This window comes from Carassius carassius, chromosome 39, assembly GCF_963082965.1.
Source record: "Carassius carassius chromosome 39, fCarCar2.1, whole genome shotgun sequence".
In the NCBI taxonomy this organism is placed as follows: Eukaryota; Metazoa; Chordata; class Actinopteri; order Cypriniformes; family Cyprinidae; genus Carassius; species Carassius carassius.
In genome coordinates, this window is record NC_081793.1 from 26,503,620 (window position 1) to 26,531,528 (window position 27,909).

At 36.9% G+C, this 27,909-nt stretch overlaps 1 long non-coding RNA gene across 2 annotated transcripts; it reads left to right on the top strand.

Moving 5' to 3' along the window:
• On the top strand, window positions 1–27,909 carry LOC132121107 (uncharacterized). 2 transcript variants are annotated; one of them, XR_009426237.1, is made up of 3 exons: window positions 1–66; window positions 21,745–21,952; window positions 27,524–27,909. It is a non-coding gene; the product is annotated as an uncharacterized LOC132121107 (long non-coding RNA). The 2 variants fall into 2 exon arrangements; XR_009426238.1 differs by lacking the exon at window positions 1–66 and adding an exon at window positions 21,610–21,641.

Below are 27,909 nucleotides of genomic sequence, written 5' to 3' on the forward strand. Positions count from 1 at the left end.
TAGTTACTTAATGACATCACATTCCAGGAAGTGACATCACTTTGGAGGGAAAACAACAGCACCAAGGTCAGTAAGCATTAGCAATGGATTTGATTATTATTTTTTTTCCCTGTGGTAATAGTAGGTCACCCTCAAACACTATCCAGTTTGATTAAAATTTTAGAAATAAATTTAATAATATCAAAAATATAATAATGCAAAGAAAAAGAAAAACTTTTGCTGTTTATTAGCTGTATACCATTTTATTTTTTACACATTTCCTTTAAAATAAAGTCCACATTTTAAATTCTCTTCTTTTTACAGGTTCTGCGTAACAGGAATGACCCATATGTGTACTTGTATGTAGTTTTATAGTTTTGCACCTCTAATAAGCAGATACGTTGCATCAGTGTGAAAGAGAGAGAGAGAGAGAGAGAGAGAGAGAGAGAGAGATGGGGTCGTATGAATCTAGGCCATTCGTTAATGGTAGAGTCACCAGTAGGCCGCAGCTTCACTCTGCAGCCTATCCAGACATTAAAAAGAATTTCAGATATACTCCATTTCTTTGAGGATATACTTCCTTTGAGATGGGGCTCCTTTTGAGCATATCCAAAGTGTTTTTCTGGTACATGGACCACTCCACAATAATTTAAGCCACAGTACACATATGCATACTGACCAGAATCAGCCGATTAAAAGTGAACTCGAGACCTTTTTACCTTTTTGATTTGATATCAGTCTATGGTAAACTGGCAACATTTTAACTGTAACAATAGTTGTTTAGCTAATGTTGCAATTTTGAGCAATGCAGTGTTGTTTAAAAGAAATATTAGCTATATTATTTTGAAAATTATCACTAGCTAAAAGTATTGATACTAATAAGATTTTTCAGTATTGTAAAAATAGCTCAGCTGGTTTCAGGAAAATCTGCACTTTAAACATTTCGAATCTGTAAATGAAACAAAAAATTGTAATTCTTTTTTTAAATCTACTAGCAATTACTGAGTAAAAATTGTTTCGTATCTTTTTTAAATTAAATTCTACTTAATTATTATTATTAGATTCTTTTTTTTTTTTTCAGTGTAGCAACACTGTTACTTTTTGCTTTCCTACAAAGACTGTCTCATGTCAAATCGAAAAATCTCATTCATTTTAGTGAATTGGCTCATTTGGATGAATTATTTGTGTCACTAAGCAGTCATCCCATTTCTTTTTAGCGAGTTAATGCCACTGTTCACCACTATTTTCAACTCAGTAATACAAATGAGTTTACATTAATGAGACTTGTAGTGTTTTTAGTTGCAGTTTGTGTAAATGCATCAGTTGCCATCACTGTATTTGAGATTTTTGTGCCAGATAAATATTAATGTGAAAATTCAATACTTCATCTGATAGTTATATAATAAGATATTGTTAGTTTGCTTGTAGCATAGCAGACTGCATTTTTAGAATTGTCTCTCAGTTTCTGAGTAGCTTGAAGCTTTCAAAGCTCCCCTTTTCTTTTAGCAAATGAGCATCTGACGCTAATTCATCGGCATATTCTTTAGTGATGCTATCATGCGTGTATCAGGCAAATGTGACTCGCTCGTGCTGAATATCTGCCTCCGCAGCATGCGCCGCTAACTGCACCATATTGCGGAGAGGCAGGCAGCCCATCGTGGACGTAACTGTGATTGACAGTAAGTGTGCATATGTGTCCAATCTGCTCATCGGGATACGTGCTATCGTCATGATCTTTATTTATGTGTTCTGCTGTCGGCACAGTGCGAGCTAACTGCCCATTCCACACTAAATTAATTAGTTTGGCAGCCAGCCTGTGATGGAAAATTGGATCCAATATGGTATTTCCAGGGTGTTTCAATGTGGCATTCACTGGAGGGTGAGACAGACTTCAGATATTTGGGTCACACGGATTAAATTTCTTTAAAACACGTAGCAAATCATTTTCTACATGCATTCATATTATGAAATAGATTTCAACCATGCAATTAGCAAACATAGACTTCTCTTTATAAAAACAACAGTCATAACCTTGGAAGCACATGGTGGCTTTGAACAAACACCTATCCTGGCAGGGGTTCAAACTTGTGTTCCTCTTGAAAGGTTTTATCCAAATAAATAAATAAATAAACATCCTGGGAGAAAGGGAGAGAGAAAAAAGGGACTATGGAAGTGCTTCCATCCCGCGTTGTTGTGTGTAAAAGAAATCCTTTGTAGTGCATGATCTTCTAATAACTTGAAGGCTAATTAATAACTTCTACACAATTATAAATTAACTTCGGATCAGGACTCCGGCTTTGCATATGATTTCCTATAATCGCTAAAGCTACTGCGAAAACATGTCTCATATCAAGCGTAACTTTCTTATTTAACACAGACAGACAGGGTTCTCATCGGGTTTAAACGTACAGCAAATTATCTCTGCTGGGACCTGGAGCGAAAGCCAAAAATCACAGCAGTAATTTTTTTTTAATTTGAAATAGCATCCTTAATCGTCATTTTTGGATTCGTTTTTTCTTCTTCGAGTGAGCTTTGATGGAATTAATCTTAATATTTTAATATTAATACAGCAGTAAGAAACAAGTACGAGGAGAGCTGTCACTAACTCAACTTGGAAAATCAGGCCTCGGTGTGTAAAAAATGATCATAGGTGGCTCTGCATACAGCTCGTTTCCTGGTAGAGAGACGCTGGATCCATAATAAAACTCCTCCGTAATTAAAGGTGTAGAGAAAGCAGACGAGAGCGGCATGACATATCGCCTGACTCCTCAAATTCCTCTGTGGCTTTTCAAAGGATACTCCTTTAATATGGAGATTATGCTTATGTACTTGTCTTCACTTGAAAGGCGTTTTCCTAATTTACTTATTAATGACATGTAAATCTATTTATATTGAGGGCCTCAACTTTGAGAAAATGCGCCTGTCCCGTTCGCTGGTAAAATCCGTCGGTTTGAAAACAGAGGGAGGGAGGGAGGGGTAGATGAGCTCGGCCTCCCATTCTTGTTCTGTTAAAAATGTATACAGTCCATGTTAAATTTATTAATATTGCTTTCTGTCATTCACTTTGCTGCACTCTAACTGAAATGCGACTTGACAGCAAGCACATTAAAGATGTATGTCATTGTATTCAACAAAGATTAATGAAGCTCTGTAAAAGTAGCTGTATAGGAGAGAGGGCGAGAGTGATCCGAATTTGAATTTGCTGAATTACAAGCCCTAGCGCTGTGCAGTTTAACATGCTTGTGGGATATTTGGGACAGTGAGGAGGATTCAGGATCGAGACAACTAGTGGTATGTTCAACCGTAAAAAAACACTGTAAAAAAGATAATAGCTTTGAGCTTGTGTTTGACATAGGCAACTGACTTCTAAGGCCTTCAAGTTTGTATGTAAACACAAATGCAAATGCTTGGCCAATTCATTGCAAGCGTGTGTAATTAGATGGATATGTTTTTATTCAGGTATCAAACTATAAATTTTGTCAATTTTAACGTGCTAATAAAGATTCAAACTGTTGTTCCTTCAAGACACCCATACTTGGAACTCTCTGTGTAGACATCTATAGTTCTCACTAGGGCTGGGCAATATGACGATATATAACGGATGGACGATATCATTTCATATTATGCATATCATTTATTTCGTAGTGCCGCAAAATGCATCCTTTACGGCAGTACTTTTTCATCACCTGAATGAATGCAGTCTCACATGCATTACACGCACAGGGATGCAGGCAGAAACATGAATAGTGTGCGCGTGCTCACGAAAACTTTGTTTGCATGTGTTTGTAAGCACTGCAGTTTAAAACAACTGATTTTAAGCTGTTAAAACACAAACAATAGAGCTATATGTGCGCGCTCTCTCTGTTTCTGTGTGAGATGGAGGAGTGTGTAATCCGCGCATCAGTGCGTGAGCATTTATAAATGGATATATATATATATATATATATATATATATTACAACGACTCATCATTTGTTAACAGCCCCTTAGAAATTGCAGTATAATGTTGAAGTGAGCTGAAGAGAAGAAAGAAGAGGAAGAAAAAGAAACGCCCTTTGGGAAGCAATAAAAAGATTCCTCTGGCATGCACTCCCTCAAATCATTAAACTCAAAGATTAAACACCCTCCCTACAAACAGCTGATTGTGTTTTTGCAATTAAGATTGCACTCGAAAATCAAAACAAAGCAACATTTGCTGTTTACTCAGCACAGCAAGTAACACACACCAGCAAATTTTCATATGAGAGAATAAAAAAAAGTATTTACAAAGCTAATTTGCTCTAATACGAAGCAGCGTGAAGCAAGATGCCCGGTATGAAGCGAGAGAGAGAGATGGTGAGAAAAAGATCTTCAGGGGAAGAGGACCACTCTTTCCCCAGTGCAGATGCATAATGCAAAGTTAGTGTTACTAAGATGTTTCCTCCAGATAGATGGATCTGATGGATCTGATAGATCTAAAGCAATGGCAGTTAAACAGCTGGGCACTGTGAGAATATCACCATGGATGGAGGTGTGAACATGTCAAGGAAAGTAAATTTAACCCAGGTGAGCATCCAGTTGAGGTCTTTAGACTTGAGCACAAATGTAGATCCATTTAGATGGTGCTTCTCACCAAATCACAGCAAAATTAATGCTTTTTATTTAGCTTGAGTCTACATTAAACAGCATGAAACATGCAAAGTGGATGTTATGCACCAGAATGGAGGTGGTCGGAGATGAAGAAAGGATACATAATCTCAGTTGAAAATAGGAGTAAAATATACAATTTTGATAAAAGATTGAGAAGATTGATTATTTTCCTTTAAAATGGATGACTATTATATTTTAAACAGTTGCACAACATGGATGTCAAATGAAATCTGAGTGTTGGCTAAGGAAAGTGGTATATTTTTTCTGGGAGTTGTGGTTGAATTTGGCTTTAGAGCATTCAAGATATTTTGTGGTCAGTCTGAGGAAACATTAATCACTGTATTTTTCTGTCTCTGATCTAAAAATGCGGCTGCTAAATGCTCAGTTCCCCTGCGAAGCCAATAAATTAAATATTAGTAAACTACATATTTAAATTCCTTCCCCAGGCAGGATTTTTTTTTTCTCCAGCATGTTTTGCTATTCTTGTGTACTATAATATTCACCATCCCATTTTCAAACTAATGGTTTGTTACAGCTCTGTTTTGCAATCCATTTGCTTTTCCTCCAGATTTCTTTATAAAACAAATTGTACTGGAACTCTAAAGGGAGAAGAGAAAGGAAATTAAAACTTTCGGAGGAACACGTCATTTCACGAAAATTCACCCTTAAGCTATAAGGAATAATTTTAGTGTTTATTGAGGCACATAGCCGTCTGCACACACGACTGATATGAGAGGAGAAAACCAGTGATTTCCACCTCAAATTTCTCTTTGATTTCAATGTGGTTATGCATTTTTAATCTCAAAAGTGAATAATTATTTGTCTCAAAAATATTTATATTTGGTTTAAGCATTCATTCATATCATTTCCTTAAAGCTACAGACCATTATAGGATTTACAGTAGCTAAAACACATTTATAATTTATAAATGTAAACAAACTTCATCTTTAATTAGATATATTGGAATCATTGAGAAATTATTAATAACTTTCTAAGCTCATAAAATGGTTCATGCAAATAGGGGCAAATCATTTCACTGAGAAGGGACGTTTTAGGCCAAACATTTACACTCATTTGAAAGATAATGGTTTTTGTCCTTAAAAAAAAATTTCTCGCAAATGAAAGTCGTTTGTGCGCATCAATTGTCTCGCAGACTTTTTAAATTGAATATCAATCTATATTTGTCACAGTCATATATGAGCCTTTTGTAAAATTTACAATTTTAATTAATTTAATTATCAATTAAACAAACAAATAAATAGATATGTTCTAAATAAAACAAAGATTGTTCTAGTACATTTTACAAAAAAAAAAAAATATATATATATATATATATACTATTTCACAGGAAGTACTATTTCACCTTTTGTAATTTTATAGTTAAATTACTGTAATTGTCAATTACACATACATACAAACAAATAAATCAAACAAATATTATTCTAGTATTTTACAAGAAAATACTATTTCAATTTTTCTATTTCAAAATGTAATGTTTAATTAATTGTATTACTTGCAGTTTCTGTATTTCTTGCCAAATTGTGAGTGAAATTTATTCCAAAGTAAATAATATTTTATCCTCAAATAAAAAATTGGCAATGAAAAAAAAAGCAATAATAATAATAAAGTTGTTAGTTTTGAGAGAGAGAGAAACAAAATGCAGTATTGTAATACTATCATTTTGTAAAAATACTTCATTTCCAAATTCTTTATTTTATTTTGGAATGAAATATGACCTGAACATGGTCTTGACAGGTTTCAATCATGCATCAATGATTAAATATAAAGTCCAAATACTACAAATAAACCTATATGCTTCTTTCCTGGAGTGAAAATATAGACTAGTTTATGTGAATCCTGAAGGGACAATATGTTGCTTCCAAATGTGAAGGAGGTGAAACTCTGAGAGAGAGAGAGAGAGAGAGAGAGAGAGAGGGAAGGTCTCAGCAGCGTCAGTGTGAAAGCACGTTAGCTGATTATCAGCACAAGGGAATTTGTGGATACGAGGTGAACTTTCAAATCAATTCTATGCATTAGTTATTATCAGCGGCTTTGATAGACACCAGACTTCACCAGACGTCTGCTCATTACAGGGGCAAGATACTGTCTGACCAAATCTACAGAGAGACAGAAAACAAAAGCGGTTGTCTCACAGGTGAATAGGTGAGGCGGCAGTAATTATGTTTTTTTGTGATTCAGATCAGTTCAAATAAGAATGAAAACTTAACTTATAAAAAAATGGGGTTTTATTGTAATGTCAACTTACAATGTTTATTTTTATTGTGCATTTCTTATTACACAAAGTATGATGTTACTTCTAAAATATGCCAATGAAAATCATGGTAATGCTATGATATTCACTAAAGTAGCATTAAGTGTAATTTATATTTTGTTAAAAATGTCTTTAAATTTTGGGGATGTGATCTTTTTTATATATTTGTTTTGTTTTGCAAAGGAAAATTAACCAGTGGCATCCAGGAAGGAATAATATTCATAGAGGGAACTTTTTTTTAAGCGTTCCCATTCATCTAAATGGGAAATCAAAATCGATGTTAAAGGACTATACAGTACGTTTTGATGGTGCTGCTCAAACTAATTCACACTGAATTGCATCCACACAGAGAGTAAAAGGGAAACGACACACATTGTCGCAATTAGTTATGCAAATGCCTAGCTGTGATTTCCAAAAGTTTCCTTTTACAATGTGACAGGAGATGGCAGAGCATTAATGAGGAGTGAGATATATCCTCAAAGACGGCAGCATTATCTTCCAGGACAGAGGACGCAAATTCCCTCTCTCAGGTGGATGATTAAAATCAATTAAATCACTCCAGCGATGTCAGCCTAGGGATTCTTCTAACGAATGACATTATGCTAAGAAAAAGGAGGGAGAGCGAGAGCTAGAGAAACACTTGCGCTCTCCCCAGGCCTGTCTCAGCATCACTCTGCCCCACAAATGAGATTAAAATGTGCAGCGCAGGGATTTCAAAGGGATATTTTCCATAAGAACATGAAAAGTCCTCAGAAGCCAGTGTAAAGAGACCTGAAAGCCTCTATCGGGAAGCCCTGTCAACCAACCCCCATCTCACGACACCGCTGCCAAAAGTTACGCGAGCACGTGCTCGTACTCCCTCTCGCAGCTTGTTAAGATAGAAATAAACACAAACTCACCTGACTCAACAAACATTACCATATCCATCTCTGTCTGAGTCAAACAGCCGTGACGTGGAGCCAAACAGGGCCGTGTCGAGGCCACTTCCTCCCCTTGTGTTGTTGACAGTCTTCTGATTTCCCTCCGTCACTCTGCGCTGGTGTTCTTTTGGTCCAGGATACCTCCGTCACTGTCAGTAAATGAGCAGGAGCAGAGATGACTGAGATGAATTGCTGTGTCTGTGCGATGGTTATTTCTTCTCGACGCTGGTTGTTGCTGACAAGCAGAGATTTAGGTCAACAGAAAGGAAATGAACCGTGTTTGCATCCCTGGTCATATTGTGATTCAGCATTGCAGTTTATTCCAAATTGAAGCCTTATTTTGTGTTCTAGTCATTTTGACTAAAACTTTATGACTTTGTCTACACAGGGAATAACAACTTCCCAAAAATAGTGGATCATTTTTGTAGCTTTTAGTATTTTCACCCACCTTGTTGCGTTATTTGTGGATAATTTTGGCAGTGTTCTTGGCAGTAATTTTTTACAAATCCCTACACTTTCCAACCAATCCACTTCAGCTACATGCCTCGATTCAGCTATGTAACGTCCACTTTTAGGATCCAATTAGTTACCATTTGATAAAGTCAAGTGCCCTACTTTTTTCTTATCACCCAGTTTTACTTGATTGTGTATGTAAAATGGGTTTTTGGGCCTCAAGGTCAACATGGCATTTCATAGTGAAGTTGCAAAGTAATGAAAGTAGTGTCAGATCTTTTCTTCCATATTGTGACATACATTGGTGCTGCATCTTTCTTTAGGTTGCTGTGTGGATGGAGGCCGATCTGAATACAAGCTTGAGGCTGACGTTAAAGAGATGGGTTTAAGCAAAGTTAATGCTTTGAGAAGTTCGGGAGACTTCACCAGAAAGAAGTTAATTTCACCAAAATACTAGTTAGTACATTTTGATTCAAATTTTATTTCCATTTAATTTCAACATACACTATACAAGTTCATATTGCTTTCTTTCATTAGCAAACTCTGATATGCTTTATTTGACTTGATAGAAGAATTGTGGCGGGTCACACTTTGACCAATTCAACATTGATTTGTTCATCAACTACCTGGACTTATTTTTCTTGTTTTTGTACAAGTTAGTAGCATTTGCAAAGGCAAAGCATCATTGTTATTATTGCTCAAGAAACATTTTGGCTATTACCTCATCCCACAACATTTGTGCATGTTGAAGAGAGACAGTCAGACTTCCCAATTTTTTTTCCCAGCATTTGGAAAAAGTTCCTTGCATTTTCCATGCATCCTATTTGTAGAGTCTTGAGGAAGCCTTAGGCTGTTTAACAACCACAAAGAATTGTACTAAAAACCATCAGAACATCTTAGCAACACTCCTGACAAATGGACAAATCATATGCACTGCAAGAAACCGTGGATGATCCTGGGGATGGATTCTTTTGACTTAAACTAGTAAGCAACCACATAGCAACACCTTGACAACCACCTGAAACAGTTGTGCATGTGCAAGCAGCCCTCAGGCTCAGACAATGTAAAAATCTAGTTGTAAAACACATTATTTGAGTTAAAGCTTTCGTAAAGCACCATGTGTAGCATAGCCGCTGAGATTTATAGACTGTTAGTTTAAATTGGCAGAAGGCAGTAAGACAGCGCCGTCATTTATGGAGAGGAGGAGAGAGAGCGTGTGCCGGGGTCTATTTCTCAGCAGTCACGAGAATCTTTGCCCTCCTGGAATAATGTAATATATGATGTACTGTAGAGTGCAGTGAGTGATCACATTTGGACGTAGAAAGATGATAAATGTGCGTTGAAACAATGTAAAACTGTCTGAACAGGGTATTGTCAGGGATTTCTGCCTGCCGCGCTTCTGCAATAACCGCCCAGATCCCTCTTTGAGCTGTTCAGATCTATTTAATGCCTTATTATCTGAAAAATATACAGCACGTATTGCCTCAAACTCTGGCAGGCCTTTGTCTCCTGACAAATTTACCTATTCTCCAATTCTGGTGATGTGTTTCAGGAGCGAGCCTCTGTCAATCCTAGTTAAAGACAGCATCCCCATCTTTCAGCTGCGCAAAGCTTTAGATATAGAGCTCGGCTGTAAAGCTTGAAAGGGAAGAAATATATTCAGTTACCCACACTCGCCTAGAAAAGCCTGTCTGAGAAATGGTGTATTGAAATGCCTAATTAACTGACGTGTCCAGTCAATTCGCTTTGCTAAACCTGCAGATCACCTCAGCTGAGGGGCCGTCCCTGGGGCTCGTTTGACATGCACACTTTTTATGGCCCCTAAGAATGATTCTAGCAGGCAAGGCTTTATGCTGGATGGAATCTCCCGACCTCCAATAAGTCCATGTATCTTCTTTTATTGGAGTATGAAGGAGAATGCCAATGAAATTTTTATTCCAGCAGAATTTCAGATGGACAGTGCAAGCTCCCGCGGGGTGGGAAGAATGCGGACCAGTTGCGAGTGGCGCGGGCATACCGATACACAAAAACTGCAAGGGATGAATCAAAAGGGGAGGGAGATTCTTCTGCCATTGGGACCTGTTACTCTATGTGACGAGTTTTGCTTCGCCTTCTGTTTTTGACAAACAAGTTTCTTTACGTTTCTGTTTCTGTTTATATTTTTGCAACATTTATTTATTTATTTTATGAGATAGATGGATGGATGGATGGATGGATGGATAGATGGAAATACTAGTTCCCTTGATCAAAGACACACCAATTATGGAACATCTGTAATATGAAGTGAAAAGTAAGATATGGGAAAAAAGAAATAGTGTTTTTGACCCCTGTAAGTGTTTCAGGTTAATAAGGATATTTTTCCAGGTTTATCTGCTGTGTTCTTTTCCTAAATGACAGCTTTCATTTTATATCTGAGTGCAGATTTGATTATTGCTTAAACCTGTCACCTTAAATTATCATTTTAATAGCAACACCAGTATGGCAGGAACGTGTCATTAGTCTTAAGAGCAAAGTAGGAATCTGGTTTAATTTCTTTCATCTTAAGTAAGGCGACATTACTCCGTTTGCATTCAGCCAGTGATTACATGTCTAATGAAAACTATCTCAGTTGAATTTCCAAAGTAAATGCAATTTAAATATCTATTTATCTGTCTTTGAGAGTGGCTTTGAGCTATTAGTTCATGTGAACAGGTCTGGCCTGTTAACGTTCTGCCTCTCCTTGAGCTCAGACAGAGTTGGGAGGGAAGCCGTTTCCCCAACGCCACCCTCAAACTCAGCAGTAGAGATGAATAATGCAGTCCGACCAACCCCCATCTCTCTCACACACACACACGCACACACACACACACACACGCACAGCAGGGCCTGGAGCACCATGGGTTCAAGTGTACGCACTTGAGGGGCACCACCAGTATCAGCGCACAATTATCTGGTGAATTTGTACACTTTATTACAGGAGCTCCACTGGGCAAATAGTGTCACATCACAGAGACTGGCCCTTCAGAAGCATATTTAGCTAATAAGAGCAAATTAATTAGACTAGAATGAGCTTAGCTGGGGGACACTGGCGGGCAGTGAGCATGTGTGTTTGATACAACACAGCCATGACATCTCAAATCCAACAGACTGATTTAGAAAGAACCTAAATGCTTAGATAAAGGGTATAAAATCTGTCACTGGGACAGTATGCTTTCAAAAGGTACTAATATGTAAGCATCTTTTAGGGGTTCATAAAGTTCAAAAGCACATTATTACTAAAGTTCTTTTAAAAAGGTACCACCATAGTGACAGAATTTGTAGCTTTGGACATTAAAAGTAAAAATTTATTATTTAAATATTATTTATGTAAAGATTTCAGAAGTCATTAATTTTATAAAACAACGGCAAAAGCAATGGTAAAATAAACCAACCATTAATAAATAGTTGCATTTATATAATCATATATATATATATATATATATATATATATATATATATATATATATATAATCATATATATATATATATATATATATATATATATATATATATATATATATATATATATATAATCATATATATATATATATATATATATATATATATTAATAATGTATAAACAATTATACAATACATTTGTCACTTTAAAATTCTAGTTTATCTACTACTGCCATAACATATCAAATGCATTGATATTTAGATAGGTCGATAGATAGATGGCTCAAGTAGAATCTAGAGAACTATGTATTTTATAATCTGCATTTGAGTTATATATATATATATATATATATGCGTTGTGGTCTTTCTGCATCCAAAGGGTCTCGGGGGCTCTTCCAAGTGGGTCTGGACTTTACAAGCCTGGACTTTTGCTTAAAACTCTTAACAAACAGAGGTAAAGATGTGATGAGGGCGATACTCTGGGCTTCCAGGTGCCCTCTTGCCTCATCTACATGCTTTATCATGTGAGAGTGTGATAACTCCATCACACAAACACACACTGCCCATCCCAACCTGCTAAGGCAGCTACAGTCTTAAATCAAAGTGTGGCCACATAGCTGATGGATGTTTGACACCGCTGAGCTCTTGTCACTGCTGAGTCGAAGTTGCCAGTCTGGTGTCCTTGTCTTATTCCCTCGTGTACAATCACTTCTTAGTCTGTCCACAGGGCACAAATGCCCTCCTCACCACCAGGATGTGCATACTGAACATGGCCTCAACAACTACATGCTCAATGGCACACTTGATCGCAAATACACTTTGGAAACATGCCGTTTGCTGCTTATGTTTCCAAAAACTGCTACAGCCTAAAACCAAAATGAATAGTAAATCTATTTGCATTACTTAACACAATCATTAAATGAATTAATATATACATTTTTAGCTTTTTTATTTTAGCCAATTGCCAAGGCAGCATTTCTTATTTTAAGTTAATGTAATGTATAATTTAATTTTAACTTGCACTAAAATAACTAAAACTGAAATAAAAATAAACAAAAAACTACTAAAATGACCAAAATGCACAACTAAATTACTAAAACTTTATAATGAAGATGAAAATGTAAAATATTAAAATAAAAATGGATTCAAAATATTAATAAAAACTGATAGAAAAGAGAGTTCTCTGCGCTTCTGTAATCCACAGACAAACTGGTGCAACCAGGGCAGGACAAAACAATTCAAACAAAAGGAATCGCCGGTGCAGCACAGATGTCTACTGATTAAATTATTTATTAAAGGTGCATAACAAAAAATAAATGACTAACGTTTCGATGTGGTTACATCTTCATCAGAGTCCTTGGAGAGAATGAGCAATGAAGCCATTAATAAGGATCATCAACAGGTGTGATTAAGGGGGCGTTGGCCACCCAAAACAAATACATCCCTCTGAACCAAGGTGTCACACTCATAAAACAATCATTAAAGGGCAAGTGCCCACATTATTACAAAGATCACAATACAATGGGAGTAAAAATATATTAATCTTAAACACTGTATTTTAATATGCTTAGGTGTTTAAAGGAAGCATGTTAAACTCAATTCATCATTTAGACCTAGAGGTTCTCGAGTGTTAAGTGTATGTATCCAAAACGCTTCCCTGCATAGAAGTTTATTAATAATGTCACCACCTCTGGGTGAAGGTAAGATTTTCTCAATTCCCCAAAACTTCAAAGAAGCAGGGGAACCATGATTGGCCTGCTTATAGTGCCTCGCCATGGCATATGTTAAGTTCTGAGTACGAATTGCTGTTTTGTGTTCAGCTATCCTCAGTTTAAGTTGACGTTTTGTTTGACCTATGTACACCAGTCCACAGGGACACTTCAGAAGGTATACTACATGAGTACTGTTACAGTTAATAAATGAAGAAATAGAATATTTCTTACCAGTACGGGGATGTGAAAAATCTTTCGCATTGGTCGAGTTGGAGCATTGCGCACAATTGCCACATTTATAGAAACCCAGAGGTGGGCTAGGAAGCCAAGTAGTAGAAGGTGGGATACTCATATCTGAATGAACCAATCGGTCACGAATGTTACGGGCACGTCTAAAAATGAACCTGGGCGGCTCAGCGCAGATGTCTTTGAGTGTCGGGTCACTATTAAGAACGTGCCAATGTTTGCGAATGATGTTCTTTATTCTTCCTGCTGCTGGAGTGTAGCTAGTTGAAAAAAATACTTTAGATGTCGTATGAGGCTTAGGTTTTTTCTTTAATAATGAGGCACGGTCTGTGTTAAAAGCCCTATCCCAAGCTTTAGAAATATCAGATTTATCATAACCTCTTTGATCAAAAAGACGCGCTAGGTGGGCTGCTTTTGACATAAATTCACTTGTGGTACTACAATTTCTTCTGACTCGTAAGAACTGGCCCACTGGTATATTACGAATCAAGTGAGGTGAGTGATTACTGTCTGCTCTTAACAGGGTATTCCTGCTAAGAGGTTTACGGTAGATAGTAGATTGTAAGATATTATTTACATCCTTAGAAATGGTAAGGTCTAAGAAATCAATGGACTGCTTGTTAAACTCCATAGTAAAAGACAAATAATCTGTAGTAGAATTTACATAAGTCAGAAAATTATTTAACTCACTAAGTGTGCCCTTCCATATTAATAGAATATCATCTATATATCTGCGCCAAAGTGATATTTTGGAATGGAACGGGTTATTTTCAATGTTCTCTATATATTTTTCTTCCCATAGGCCCATCACCAAACAAGCATATGAGGGTGCAAACGAGGACCCCATTGCAGTCCCCTGAAGTTGTAAATAGAATTTATCATAGTATTTGAAAAAGTTATTAGATAAAATGATCTCGGCAAGATTAACAAGGAATTCTGAAGGAGGCAAAACATCAATGGGGCGTTTGGTAAGGTAATACAATATGGCTTGTAGGCCTATATGGTGGGGTATGCATGTATAGAGACTTTGTACATCCAACGATACAAGGACATCATTGCTTTCACACTTCCAATTGTCAATCAAATTTAACACATCAGTTGTATCCCCAAGGTATGATGGTAAACTGTGAACATATTGTCTTAAAAAAAAAATCAACAAATTGAGAGAGAGGTTCGGTTAGGCTGCCTATACTAGATACAATGGGGCGCAAAGGAGGGTCTTCAAGTCGTTTGTGAATTTTAGGTAAACCATAGAATACTGGACATCGAGGGTGGTCAATAAGTAGAAAAGCCTTTTCTTTATCAGTAATCCAGCCTTTTTTATGAGATGTATCAATAAATTCATTAATCATATTTTTTGTGCTGGAAGTAGGATTATGAGGAAGGAGCTGATAATGTTTTTCATCATTTAATAATTTAAATATACCACAATCGTAGTTCTTTAAGCCCATAACCACAACAGCGCCTCCCTTGTCAGCTGGACGAATAATAATGTCATGTCTAGATTCCAAAGAGCGTAGCGCATCCAGTTCACTTTTTTCCATATTTTTATTTTTGGGAGGAAAGGGCCTACTTATTTTAGCCATGTCTTGCTCAACTAGCTGACTAAAAGTGACAATGGTAGGATTTAAATTAGAAGAGGGTAAGAACCTTGATTTCTTTTTAAAGGGAGTCATTTCTCTAGGGGTCTCCTTAGTATTAGAATCATAATTTCTACATACAGTATGACCATTGGATAAGACATTGGACCTAGAAAAGAAATGTTTAAGGTGAAGCTGTCTAAAGAATTTGAATGAGTCCACTTTAAGAGAGAAAGAGTCACTTTGATTCGACGGGGCAAAGGAAAGTCCTTTGCGAAGCACTACTTTCTCTGTATCCGTGAGGTCAATGTCCGAAATATTGATTACAGTCTCCTCTGGAGGTTCCGCGGGGACCAGCGCGTGGGTGGTGGGGCTTCTCTTCTTCTTCCCCCTTGAGCCCCGCCTCGTCTTTGTCTTTCGCGTTTGTAACCTCGATCCAAAAAAGAAGTGGAGTTGGGATATGGTGAAGCGCCGCCTCCGACGTCACTCAGATCTTCAGAGGAGTCTCTCTCACTCGCTGTAGAAAGAGGCGTGTACCTATTAGATTTAGGCATGGGTGGACGGTTGTTCCTAAGAAACCTCCTTCTGCTTCCTTGCCAATCATATACTGTCCCGTCTGCATAGTCTTTAGTGTCCCGTTCATATTTCCTTATCTTATAGTTCTGTAAGTCCTTCACAAAGCCAGATAGAGTAGAAGAGATTTTTTCAGCAGCCTCAGCAAACTTTTCTGCATTAACTTTGCTCTTCATTTCATCTTCTACCCGTTTCACTTCAGTTTTTATTTTGTCTTGTTCAGATTTGGTCTTCTCAATTATCAAGAGCATAAGATCAAGGGAGCATTTATTTAGAATGTGTTCCCATTTTTGCATGAAGGGTTGATCATCCAGACCAAATGACGGGATTTTGTTCATGCGTAAACCTCGAGGGATACGCTTGGCTTTCCAATATTCTGATAAAGTTATGGAATGCCAAAGAAATCTGGACTCTGATTTTTTCAAATCTTCTAATTCTCTAGTCAGTGACAGTATATTAGGCACTGGAGGCATAAACGTGTCTTTGAATAAAGAGTGTGACACAATAATGTTAGCACCTTGTTCATCAGTAAAAGATAATGTCTCTGATCGTGCATTTGTACTTGCATTAATAGATTCAAAGCTGGTCATCTTGTTTTCTTTCACAGCGTGCAACAGGGAACGTGGAGGCCTGTCCTATTGGCCTTGGTAGTAGTCGATAGAAAAGAGAGTTCTCTGCGCTTCTGTAATCCACAGACAAACTGGTGCAACCAGGGCAGGACAAAACAATTCAAACAAAAGGAATCGCCGGTGCAGCACAGATGTCTACTGATTAAATTATTTATTAAAGGTGCATAACAAAAAATAAATGACTAACGTTTCGATGTGGTTACATCTTCATCAGAGTCCTTGGAGAGAATGAGCAATGAAGCCATTAATAAGGATCATCAACAGGTGTGATTAAGGGGGCGTTGGCCACCCAAAACAAATACATCCCTCTGAACCAAGGTGTCACACTCATAAAACAATCATTAAAGGGCAAGTGCCCACATTATTACAAAGATCACAATACAATGGGAGTAAAAATATATTAATCTTAAACACTGTATTTTAATATGCTTAGGTGTTTAAAGGAAGCATGTTAAACTCAATTCATCATTTAGACCTAGAGGTTCTCGAGTGTTAAGTGTATGTATCCAAAACGCTTCCCTGCATAGAAGTTTATTAATAATGTCACCACCTCTGGGTGAAGGTAAGATTTTCTCAATTCCCCAAAACTTCAAAGAAGCAGGGGAACCATGATTGGCTGATTGGCAACCAATTGGGGAATTGAGAAAATCTTACCTTCACCCAGAGGTGGTGACATTATTAATAAACTTCTATGCAGGGAAGCGTTTTGGATACATACACTTAACACTCGAGAACCTCTAGGTCTAAATGATGAATTGAGTTTAACATGCTTCCTTTAAACACCTAAGCATATTAAAATACAGTGTTTAAGATTAATATATTTTTACTCCCATTGTATTGTGATCTTTGTAATAATGTGGGCACTTGCCCTTTAATGATTGTTTTATGAGTGTGACACCTTGGTTCAGAGGGATGTATTTGTTTTGGGTGGCCAACGCCCCCTTAATCACACCTGTTGATGATCCTTATTAATGGCTTCATTGCTCATTCTCTCCAAGGACTCTGATGAAGATGTAACCACATCGAAACGTTAGTCATTTATTTTTTGTTATGCACCTTTAATAAATAATTTAATCAGTAGACATCTGTATTAATAAAAACTATAATTATATTTCAAGTATAATAAAATAATACTTGTTTATATCTGTTACAATAATTTAATTAAAAAATTGCATTATGTTGCATATCTTACAATAAATATATTGAAGTACAGTACATATAAGTGTATAACATATGTAACATACGTAAAACACACACACACACATGTACATATTATATATTTTAGATTTTTAATCAATCCTTCTGACTCTGTGACCTTGACTCGTGTTGTAGTGGCTTTGTGAGGGAAGCAGCAGGCCTTAGTCTTCTGCGTGATTTTGTCTCCAATGAAAGATGTATTGAGCTAAGGCTGTTTCACATGCATACAGTTTTGCTCCTTTAAAAGAAATGTGGGACAATATAATGTCATTGTCTTGTCAGAGCATGAATTATTCAGACCCCTCCACCACAAAGCTTTCGTTTTCTAGCGTTCACTCTAAAAAACCCGAAATCTCTTTGCCGTTTCTTCTCCTTTGTTCATGACAAACTTGCATCGAAACTTTAAATTAATTATGAAAACAAAAAAATATATTTAGTTCCTTTCTGAGAATCCCCTGTACCCTAACAATGCCCTCAGTGCGCCGTTCTGTCACAAAATCAAAATGAAAGACAAATGGAAAGACTGAAGGCAGAGCGTGGAGAGTTCCTCACCAAAACTTAACCTCATCATCTCAAGAACAAAGGTGACGGCACATCAAAACAAGGACGGGACACGCCGCTGATGTATTTTTCCACTTGATGAGCAAGTAAGAAAAGTCTTTTAATGACTATCAAACATATACATATATATTTATTATTATTATTTTCAGTGAGACGTGGGCATGTTCGATTGAAAGTCAGCGGGGAGGAGGGGTGCCAATACATTTTTAATTTGCTCAGCAAGGACGAGGCTTTGCTGCTCAGATGTTTCCTGCGTCTCAAAGCCAACTTCAGCTGGAGCGTCTCTGAAATCCCACGTGGTCCGAGGAAAACAATCAAAGTGATGAGCAAAATCCGAGCATCCAGTGTGACACTGTGAAACTCAGGCACTTTGATGGAGGCAAATGACAGATATTCCCCAACCATTGTGTGATTTCTGTAGCACCTGTGATCCAGATGTAGTCTAGCATGGACGCAAAGCTACCCTGAGATGATTGCATAGATTGCATCTTTAAAAAAGTTATGTTACAATATTTTGGACAGAAAATCATGGTACTTTTTCTCAGCACCAATAAAAAGCTGTCACAGTTATCGGCGTGACTGAATCCTCTCTTGTCTGTGTTATTCAGTGAATGCATTATTATTATTATTGCGTTGTATTGTTAAATCTATTTCTTCGAATTTGAATTCATGCAAATGCAGGAAACTAGAAATGCAAGAAAGTTTAAGTATTAAGTATAAATATCACTCTTTCTTTAGATGTTTTAGATTATTGTATTAAAGTTAATAATACTTTAAAATGTATTATTTGTATGTTGGTGAATAGTTTAAGACTGAAAGTTTGTGTCTGGGACAAGGTCAATCTATTAAAAGTTAATACAGTATAAGTAATGTAAGCTTCCAATACATTTTCAGTGTGACCTTATATAACTAAAAGTGAATACATACATAACTAAAACAAGTAAAACAAATACAGATTTGTTTCCCAGCATGTTTTACCTTTGCTGGTTGTCTGCTGTATTCTTATTTAGTTTTCCCTCCACTTCTGCATGTTTTCCATCCCAGACAACCTGTCTTCTCCTGCCCAAGTCAGCTTCAAATAATTAGCCTACAGTAATGTGAAGTCCTGTTCTTGAGCGAGGAGCAACTTGAAAGCAGCAAACATGAATCATAGCTTCAATTTAAACTGCTTTGTAGACAAACACACTTGCAAAGTCAGCTTCTGAAGAGAATGCAAATCCCCCTTCTGCTGCCCTAAGCTGGCTTTTAGTGTGCAAAAACCAATGAGGACAGGCCTTCTTAAACAGCTCTTTAAGTTTCCTGTCACGCCGGGTCATTTGTTAAAGGTTAGGTATTTTCTGTTTGCTTGCCTTTTTTAGCCGTTCCTTTGTCATCCTGAAAAATAAATGACGCAGAGAATGATGGAGAATGTTTAAAGATTGAGGACACTCAAGCAGCAATTAAATTTGACTCTAGGGGAAATTATCTACAGAAATAGGCCATGGGCATGGCGTGTGGTCAAATGGCTTTTCCTTGTTCTCTTTCTGTGTTCTTCTTCTGTACCACTTTGTCACACATAACTTTGTTTTAAAAAAAAAAAGAAGGAAAAGCATCCCACCTGAGCACCATATCAAGCCTCTCAGCATGAAATCCACTAGTGTCTCGTATAAGCGTTTGGAACTTCCTTAGCATAGAGAATGACTAACCAAATGTTACATTGATAACGCTGCACTGCATCAGTTGTTGCAAATAAATAGTTCTCCTTATGATCTATGGCTCTGTCTATTAAATGCCGCTCCATTTAAAAGCAGGTGATGGTGATTTAGCGGCAATCATGATACCAGATTTACTGACTAGATGCGCATGATCATATCATTAGATATATTGCCCATCCCTAACTATAGTGATGTTCGCCTTAGTAAACATCGCTAATTAAAATTGCAGTAAAAATGTAGTTCCATTACAGGCTTCTGCACAAAACAGTATTACTCAGTATGTGGAATTTAATTACACTAAGGCTGCTACTGTACAACATTGCTGATTTGGTTATATCTTTTATGGGCAGTCACAGCTTTTGGTGTCCGGGGTGCAAACGGCTGCTTTGGGAGTTTCGAAAGTGGGCTATGACTGTTTAACATGTGAAGGACATTTTTAATTACTATTTTTGTTTTTTGCTCACATACAAATGTTTTGTGCAGAGTGATTTGTGCATGATATCTCTAACTTTACAGTATATCCCCCTAAACGCTGTTAAATACACAAGAGTATTATGTTATCAAGGTTGTATTTGGTACTGTAGCACATAACAAAACTGTTTTAGCAATTAAAAGTCAGGAGCTAAATTAACTTGCCTTTTTTTCTGGAATATCAATAACCATGTGTGTGCAAGAGTTTGTGCCGATTAGAGTGAGGGCTGTTTTTATAATTGCTTTTCTCCCCGTGGCAGCAAGGGCCCAGAGGGTCAGATCTAAAGAACCGGAGCGGGTTCTCCAGGGGAACCGCATGGGACCTGCAGACGCAGATTAATTGTGTGAGGTTCTGGGGCTTTAATTTGCAGAGCAGGAAATGACTGTGTAACCTAATTAAACACTGACTTGTTTCAAATATCTGTCCAGCTGCAACCCGAACGCCACGTCGCACAATGATGCCGTAATTGCCTTGTATGCAAACGGAAAGTGAAAGGGTGGGATTCAGGGGGGCAACGGGGTGTGGATGGCACAGGGAAGGGGGTTTGAGCCTGATTTCCTCAAGTGATCAATTTAAGGGAAAACTCTGTTGCTCTTAACAGCAACATCTTTAGCGCAGACGGCAACCCATCACTAATTAGGATCTGCATTTATAAATGTACGATCATCATCTGCACAGCTGGAAATCTTTCACAGGAACATCCTGGTCTGGGATTATGGGACGCCAAGAATAAAAATGTCTGCAGTGGTGGGATACCTGTAACCGTGATCCGGTCACATAATGTCCAACCTCAAATATTAATATGCAAGTTTAATCTTAATGTTTAATCATTTAGTTTAAACGAATAGTCAAAAATAAAAAAAATAAAAAACACATTTCATAGTGGTCACAATAAGTAATTTTTCACCATTGTTTTCCCTCTAATCTATTAATATATGGAAGCGTATTGTGATTATATAATGATTATATACTTTTCATCTATTAATTCAGATTGGACGATATAAATTAAGAATATTTTCGATAAAAAGTCACAATTACCCATTTTATTTATTTATTTATTTCTGCTAGTAATTGCGATCTTAATTGCAATTGTGAGGTTATTGTGTGATGTTTATATATATATATATATATATATATATATATATATATATATATATATATATATATATATATATATATATATGTTTCAATCATGTGACTCATATAAATGACTTTTATGATTTAATGTTTTTTTTTTTTTTTTTGGCCCTCCAGATATCACTATGAACTGTATGGAAAATAGTATGAACAGCATGCATATTTGCAATGGTAAATGATTTAATCTTCAAGTGAATTATTGCTTTAATAGTGATGGTCATCATACTGGTTGTCTGGTTGTGTCTGATTATCCTCTCTGTATGTGTGATTCCAGTGTAAGCTGCCTGGCTCAGGGCTCGCCCCCAGCTGGACGCTCTAGACTGGTCCTCGGGGACACGGAAGGACTCTCTGTTCGAATCCGTATCGATCCGTGATGCTGATGAAAGAACCCACTGGTCACCTTGAGCCCTGTGTATCCCGCGGCAACACTGCAGCCCCCCCGTGTCATTTTAGTCAGACCATGAGGCTCCAGGGCACAAGAGGTGTGTGTGTGTGTGTGTGTGTGTGTGTGTGTGTGTGTGTGTGTGTGTGTGTGTGTGAAAGAGTGAGAGAGATAGGCAGAGGTGGTGGTCTGTGAGGAAAAAACTCAATTTGTGAAGTTATATTTTGCATCTAAATTTTGTTGTTGTTAATGTTCAAAACCTGTATAACCTTCCAGAAAGTTCTTACACTCTGCTTCAGGAGCATTGATACGGTTCACTGAATGTATTAACTTGTTTAGTTTAGTGCCAATTCTCACTATTAGCTAACTAATAACTATGACTTTTGCCTCAATAAACTCTTATTTTTCTGCTTATAAATGTTAAGGTAGTTGCTAGCTTTAGGTATTGGGCAGATTTAAGGGATGTAGAATATGGTCATGCAGAATTAAGCATTGATATGTAATTCATAAGTACTAATAAACAGCCAATATGCTATGAATATATATATGCATGGTAATAAACAACTAGTTAATAGTGAGAATTGTTATTGAAATTCCAAAGAATGATTGTCATATGGACTACTTTTATTATTTAGTTCATCCTTTTTGAGGCCTTAAAACTTCACAATCACTATTTATTATGTCACTATATCATTATCACTATTCTAATTATTATGAACAGTGTAGGTAAAAAGCAGTGTTTACCATGACTCAAAATTATTAATGCACATTTATGTATTATTACTTATTTATTTACATTTGACAATGCACCAGTGGTCAGCTTGAAACTTATACCCAAGGAATAAGGATATAGCATATTGCTTTTGCAAAAAAAAAAACAAAACAAAAACCACTGATCATAAAAATGTGTTGTGTGCATGCTGTTCAAAACCTATATACAATTTTTCAATATAGTTCACTATGTAGTTGACAGGATAAATAAGGACAGCAATTTAAATGTTAGTGTGCTAATTCCTAAAATATAGCGATAAAAATTACAGCAATCATAATTTTATTTGGTATTATTGACAGTGCATAAAAAAAATATTTTAAAAAGTTTGCATGAAACATTTGCATGAGAATGCCTTAGCATGAAACTTATTCTCAAGGAATAATACAGGATAAAAAAAAAGAAAGAAAGAAAAAAATTGCAAAGTTATGATAAAGTACAAGTAATATAAGTTACACTTTGCATCTATTTGTGCAGTTGAGAAACAAAACAAAATGGGTAAAAACCTCCGAGAAGCAGAGTAGATCAGAACACCATCAGATCAGTTTTCCCAACGCCACTTCTCCAGACAGACGCACCGAGCCGCTCTACAGGGAATAGAATACTTTTTTCCACCAGTATCGAGTGATTTCCCAGGTTTAAACAGAGGTGCTGCGAGAAATGTGGACGATTGATCAGCGGTGATGCTTCCCATTTGAAGATCACACACAAGACAAAGGGAAGCTAAGTAGGACGGCATTGGACGCTCCCAAAACACAAGGCGGGTTAAGCGAGAAAAAAAAAAAAAAAAGAGTATAAATGAAAAGGAACAGAGGGAGAAGGCTTGGGAATTAAGTAAAATATAATTAATGACAGCCGTCTGAAACTTAACTGTATCGGAAATGTGTTTTAATCGTGCAAAAGTACATCAGGAGCGTGGTTGGCAGGGTAGTCGGATGGCTCTGGGCGAGTGAAGAATTAACTACCAGCACTTGAGTACAGCTGGAATATCTGCCTCCTCCCCGAACATATCCCAACTCTGGGAGTTTGTTGTTTGCGGCCTTATGGGAGCACGGTGGAGAGGAAAATACTTAATGTGCTTCCGACTGTTGGCTATAGTCGTGCCTTAAAAGAGGAAGAGATAACGAGATTGATCTCACGAGCGTAACATGGGACTCCTGTAAAGGAGTCAACGGCAAGCTATTGGACAGCTGTGAGATCTCCTCTGAGATCACACACCATATTGAGGTGGAATAAACTCCCGTCTTTGTGCTTTGTCACTATCAGGACCTTGTCCCACAACCTTGAACACACATCCCCTTGGTAAAGTCACCCGGAAAAAATTATAGAGGGAAAGATTTGTTCTCCATTCCTCGTTTTGTCGGAGTTGAGGTTTAATCTACTACCCGATACTAGAGACTAATTTTTTTATATCTCCCCGGAGTACCAGCAGGTTAAAAGGCTTCCCAAAAATACACCACATGATCAGCAAAAAATAAAAAATAAAATTAAAAACCTAAATAGAGATCTGAACCTTCCAGATAACTTTTATGTAGTTTAGATTTGATTTATTGGCTTGAAATTGTTCTTAAAATTGATATGACAAATTTAGAAGTGTCCTACACATTCTTTTATATTAATTTTAGATTCACGATGAGCATAGAATTATTATTATTATTTTTTTTTTTTTTCGTATCAATCTAGTAGGATGTTAAGAAAGTGCTAACTCTAAACTAGATTAGCATTTTCTGAAGGTAATTCCGAGCATCGTAAATACTGTTTTAGGTAAGCTTATAATTTAAGGCGTTATTTCTGTAGGAAAATGAACCAGTACAGCAATATTTTTACAAAACAAATAAAATAATCAAATAAATAAAATAAATATACATCATAAAATGTTTTGCATATCTTTATTTTACTTTTTTTTTTTACTTGCATTAATTTTTTTTTTTTTTTTTTATTTCTATATTATATATATACTAGATTTCTGAAGATAACATGAATGACTCTCTCCTATTCAACAACAATGGCTGTTGTGAGCTGTTGCCAGGGTGTTGCTATGCTGTAGTGAAGGTATTCTGAGTTCACTGTGTAATACTGTGGCATTACTGCTTTCCCAGAATTTCATTATTTTACCTACATATGTGGCATTGCTTATAACAGTGTGCACTGATTTTGCAGTGTAACATTTAATACAGCCAATCTAAAAATATGTTGAATTTAACAATACTGTTATATATATATACCACATTATTTTTATAAAAGTTTTTTCTTGTGTGTTTTAGGACAAAGCAGATCCAAGAATCTATATTCCATTCCATTTTCAAAAGAGGCGCAAAATGCAACAAATCCCCCTCACTGCTAACTGTGATGTTCCTCGTACTGAGACAGGCGGCCCAGCTGGGACTCTACCCAGGATTGGGTCTCTTTCCTGGGCACACACCCACCCCCCCATTACAAATCCCACAACCCCCCCTCTGGCTCCCCAACCCCTCCCACCGTCCCAGCTGAGCTTTGCTAATCAGTATGGGGACGAGAGACAAGACTTGGTTAATTCGGCCAATTAGACCTGAGCATTGTTTGTGGCCAGCGACATTTTGTATTCGTGAAAATGTGTGGAGTGCAAAACGTGCCCTGGAGCAACGGGATGATAGTGCCACAGCTCCAGCCACATGTCAACAAAACACACACAGGGGTGAAGGGCCAGTCTTGTTTTATGGTGTGTGTGTGTGTGTGTGTGTGAGAGAGAGAGAGAGAGAGAGAGAGAGAGAGAGAGAGAGAGAGAGAGAGAGAGAGAGTACACTTGAATATGTGCTTTTGCTTCCTGTGATTTTCACAATATAAACTACCTGTCTATACTGTAATTTATGAATAATTTGTGATTTTTAATATATTTGAATGATGTCTCTTATGCTCTGGCTGTATTTTTTTATTTTATTTTTGAAATGGTAATATTGTGAAATATTATTACAATTTAATAGATCCAATTTCTATTTGAATATACAGTCAAATGTAATTTATTCATTTGATTTAAAGATGAATTTTCAGCATAATTACTCCAGACACCAGTCTCATGTGATCCTTCAGAAATCATTCTAATATGTTATTATGATCAATGTTAAAAAGAGTTTTTGCTTCTTAAATTTTTGGTGGAAATATATGTTTTTCAATTTCAAAAGAGCAGTGTTTGTTTTAAATTTTGTAACATTATAAATGTCTTTACTGGCAGTTTTTATCAATTTAACGTAATACTGCTGAATTGGGAATACATTTGAATAAATATTCAAAAATGTAAGACTTGTCAAATGGGGACAGGTTGATACAATTGTAAAAAAAAAAATACATACATAAATTACCTTACTAACCCACACCTTGTAAATGGTAGTGTGTAATGATTTCAAATAAATCAATAAATAGATATTAAGCAGCAAAAACTGTTTTCTACATTGATATTAATAATAAATGTTTTTGATCAGCAAATTAGCATAGTAAAAAGATTTCGGAAGAATTTAATAATATTTCACAGTATTGTAATTTTTACATGATCTTGGTGAGCATAAAGAGACTTAAATATATGTAATGTAATATGTATAAAAAATATTAAAGACATTTTTTTGAAAAAAAAAAAGTATTAATGCTACAAATACCACTATGGGAACCACACAGTGATAGTAAACAGGTGTTTTGCATCACAACTGTTACTATATTGTGTAATTTTGCATGCTGGAGCTCTGTACTGACCAATCAGCACTCAGGACTTGGACTCTCCATTTTCTAATTTAGGTTACGGTGCACTGCCTCTCTTCTCTCTCTTTTGTCGGAGCGAGTTAGCGTGGCAGATGGGCAGGAGTATCAGGGATTGACTAATCCCAAATCTGCCGTCTCCTCACCACACCGAAACCAGGGGAGAGGCACGAGCCAGCTGCCACATAGACGCCTTTCATGCTCGTCTGCACACAACAGCTGCAGCAGGCCTGCCTGCTTGCTTCTAAATTATTAAACATCTTATTAGTTTGTTCCAGATGCAGAGCCCGATGTGCTTATGGAGGCCTTTGTGCATTTTACATACTGCTCCTTTTCCCCTCCTTTCATCAGAATGCTGTTTGTAAAAGTCATTATCCCATCTGTGCCGCCAGTTTGGACAAAACAGCCCAAGACGGATCCAGCTTGCTCCTGCTTTCCAGGACAATTTGGGAGTTGAGGATGACGATGATGATGATGATGATGGAGGGCTGCAGGGGTTTGGTCCACCTGTAAGCCATCTCAATCGCTGCTCTGGGGCAGCAACAGGAGTTTTGCAAGTCAGATTTCATCCTTTGTAAGGTGGCTTAAGACTGAACGAGCCTCTTTCACACACAGGTTGAAATAATCTGCTACTCGTCGAGTCTTCCCCCCAAAGGCAGGCCAGCGATGGCTGTGAAAAGGCACTGGACTCCTGAATATTCATCAGGGAGCTGGAGGCGAGAAGGCGCTCCAAAATCCCACCGCACTGATGGTCACGTTCAAATCATCAGGAAATGCATATCTGAGAATGTAACGTGTGCAAAATGCAAAAATAGTCTTTCTTAATTCTTATTTTTGTTGTTTCATGGAAATCAAAAATGAATTTTTTTAATGCACAATCCTTTTTATGCATGATTGACTAGTGTTATTCCTTTTCTATACTCTTGTTTTTCAAGCACTTGTTATTGAGAGACCACTTTTCACTATCCAATAAGTTCCCAGATAAGTCCTATTGTTTTTTTTTTTAATTATTATTATTATTTCCTATTTCACTTGGAAATACACCACAATATGGAACTAAAATGAATTTCAAATGCCTGTTTATGTGGAACTTGCTCTTCAATGAAGTAATGAGTGCTTAAATTGTTTCCTCGTTTTTTTGACAATGTTTATTTTATTTATTTATTTTTTACAAAACAGAAAACAAGACAAAACAGACAAGGGAGTGATGACGAAGAACACAAAGGCACTGCAAATGTTTTGAGTGATTTGGCATGAGTTTGCTGCAGCCGAGCTGCTGGATTGAAGTTAATAAGCGTGCGAGAGGCCCAACGAGAGAAGTCTTCCCTCATCCAGATGAGTCCTCCATGGCCCACACACACCAGAGATGAGTCTGGATCCTCCACTGGAGCCGCTGCACCTGTTGTTTTCAGGAGTTGGAGAAAGATAGACACTCATGCTCAGAGACCGTATGGTAGGATGAGAGCAGGCAATGTGTTTTGTCGCAAAAGCCAAGAAAAAAAGGTTTTGCATTTTGGTTGAAATATTTAGCCAGGTCATCAAGCATACTTAAAATGGCCTTAATT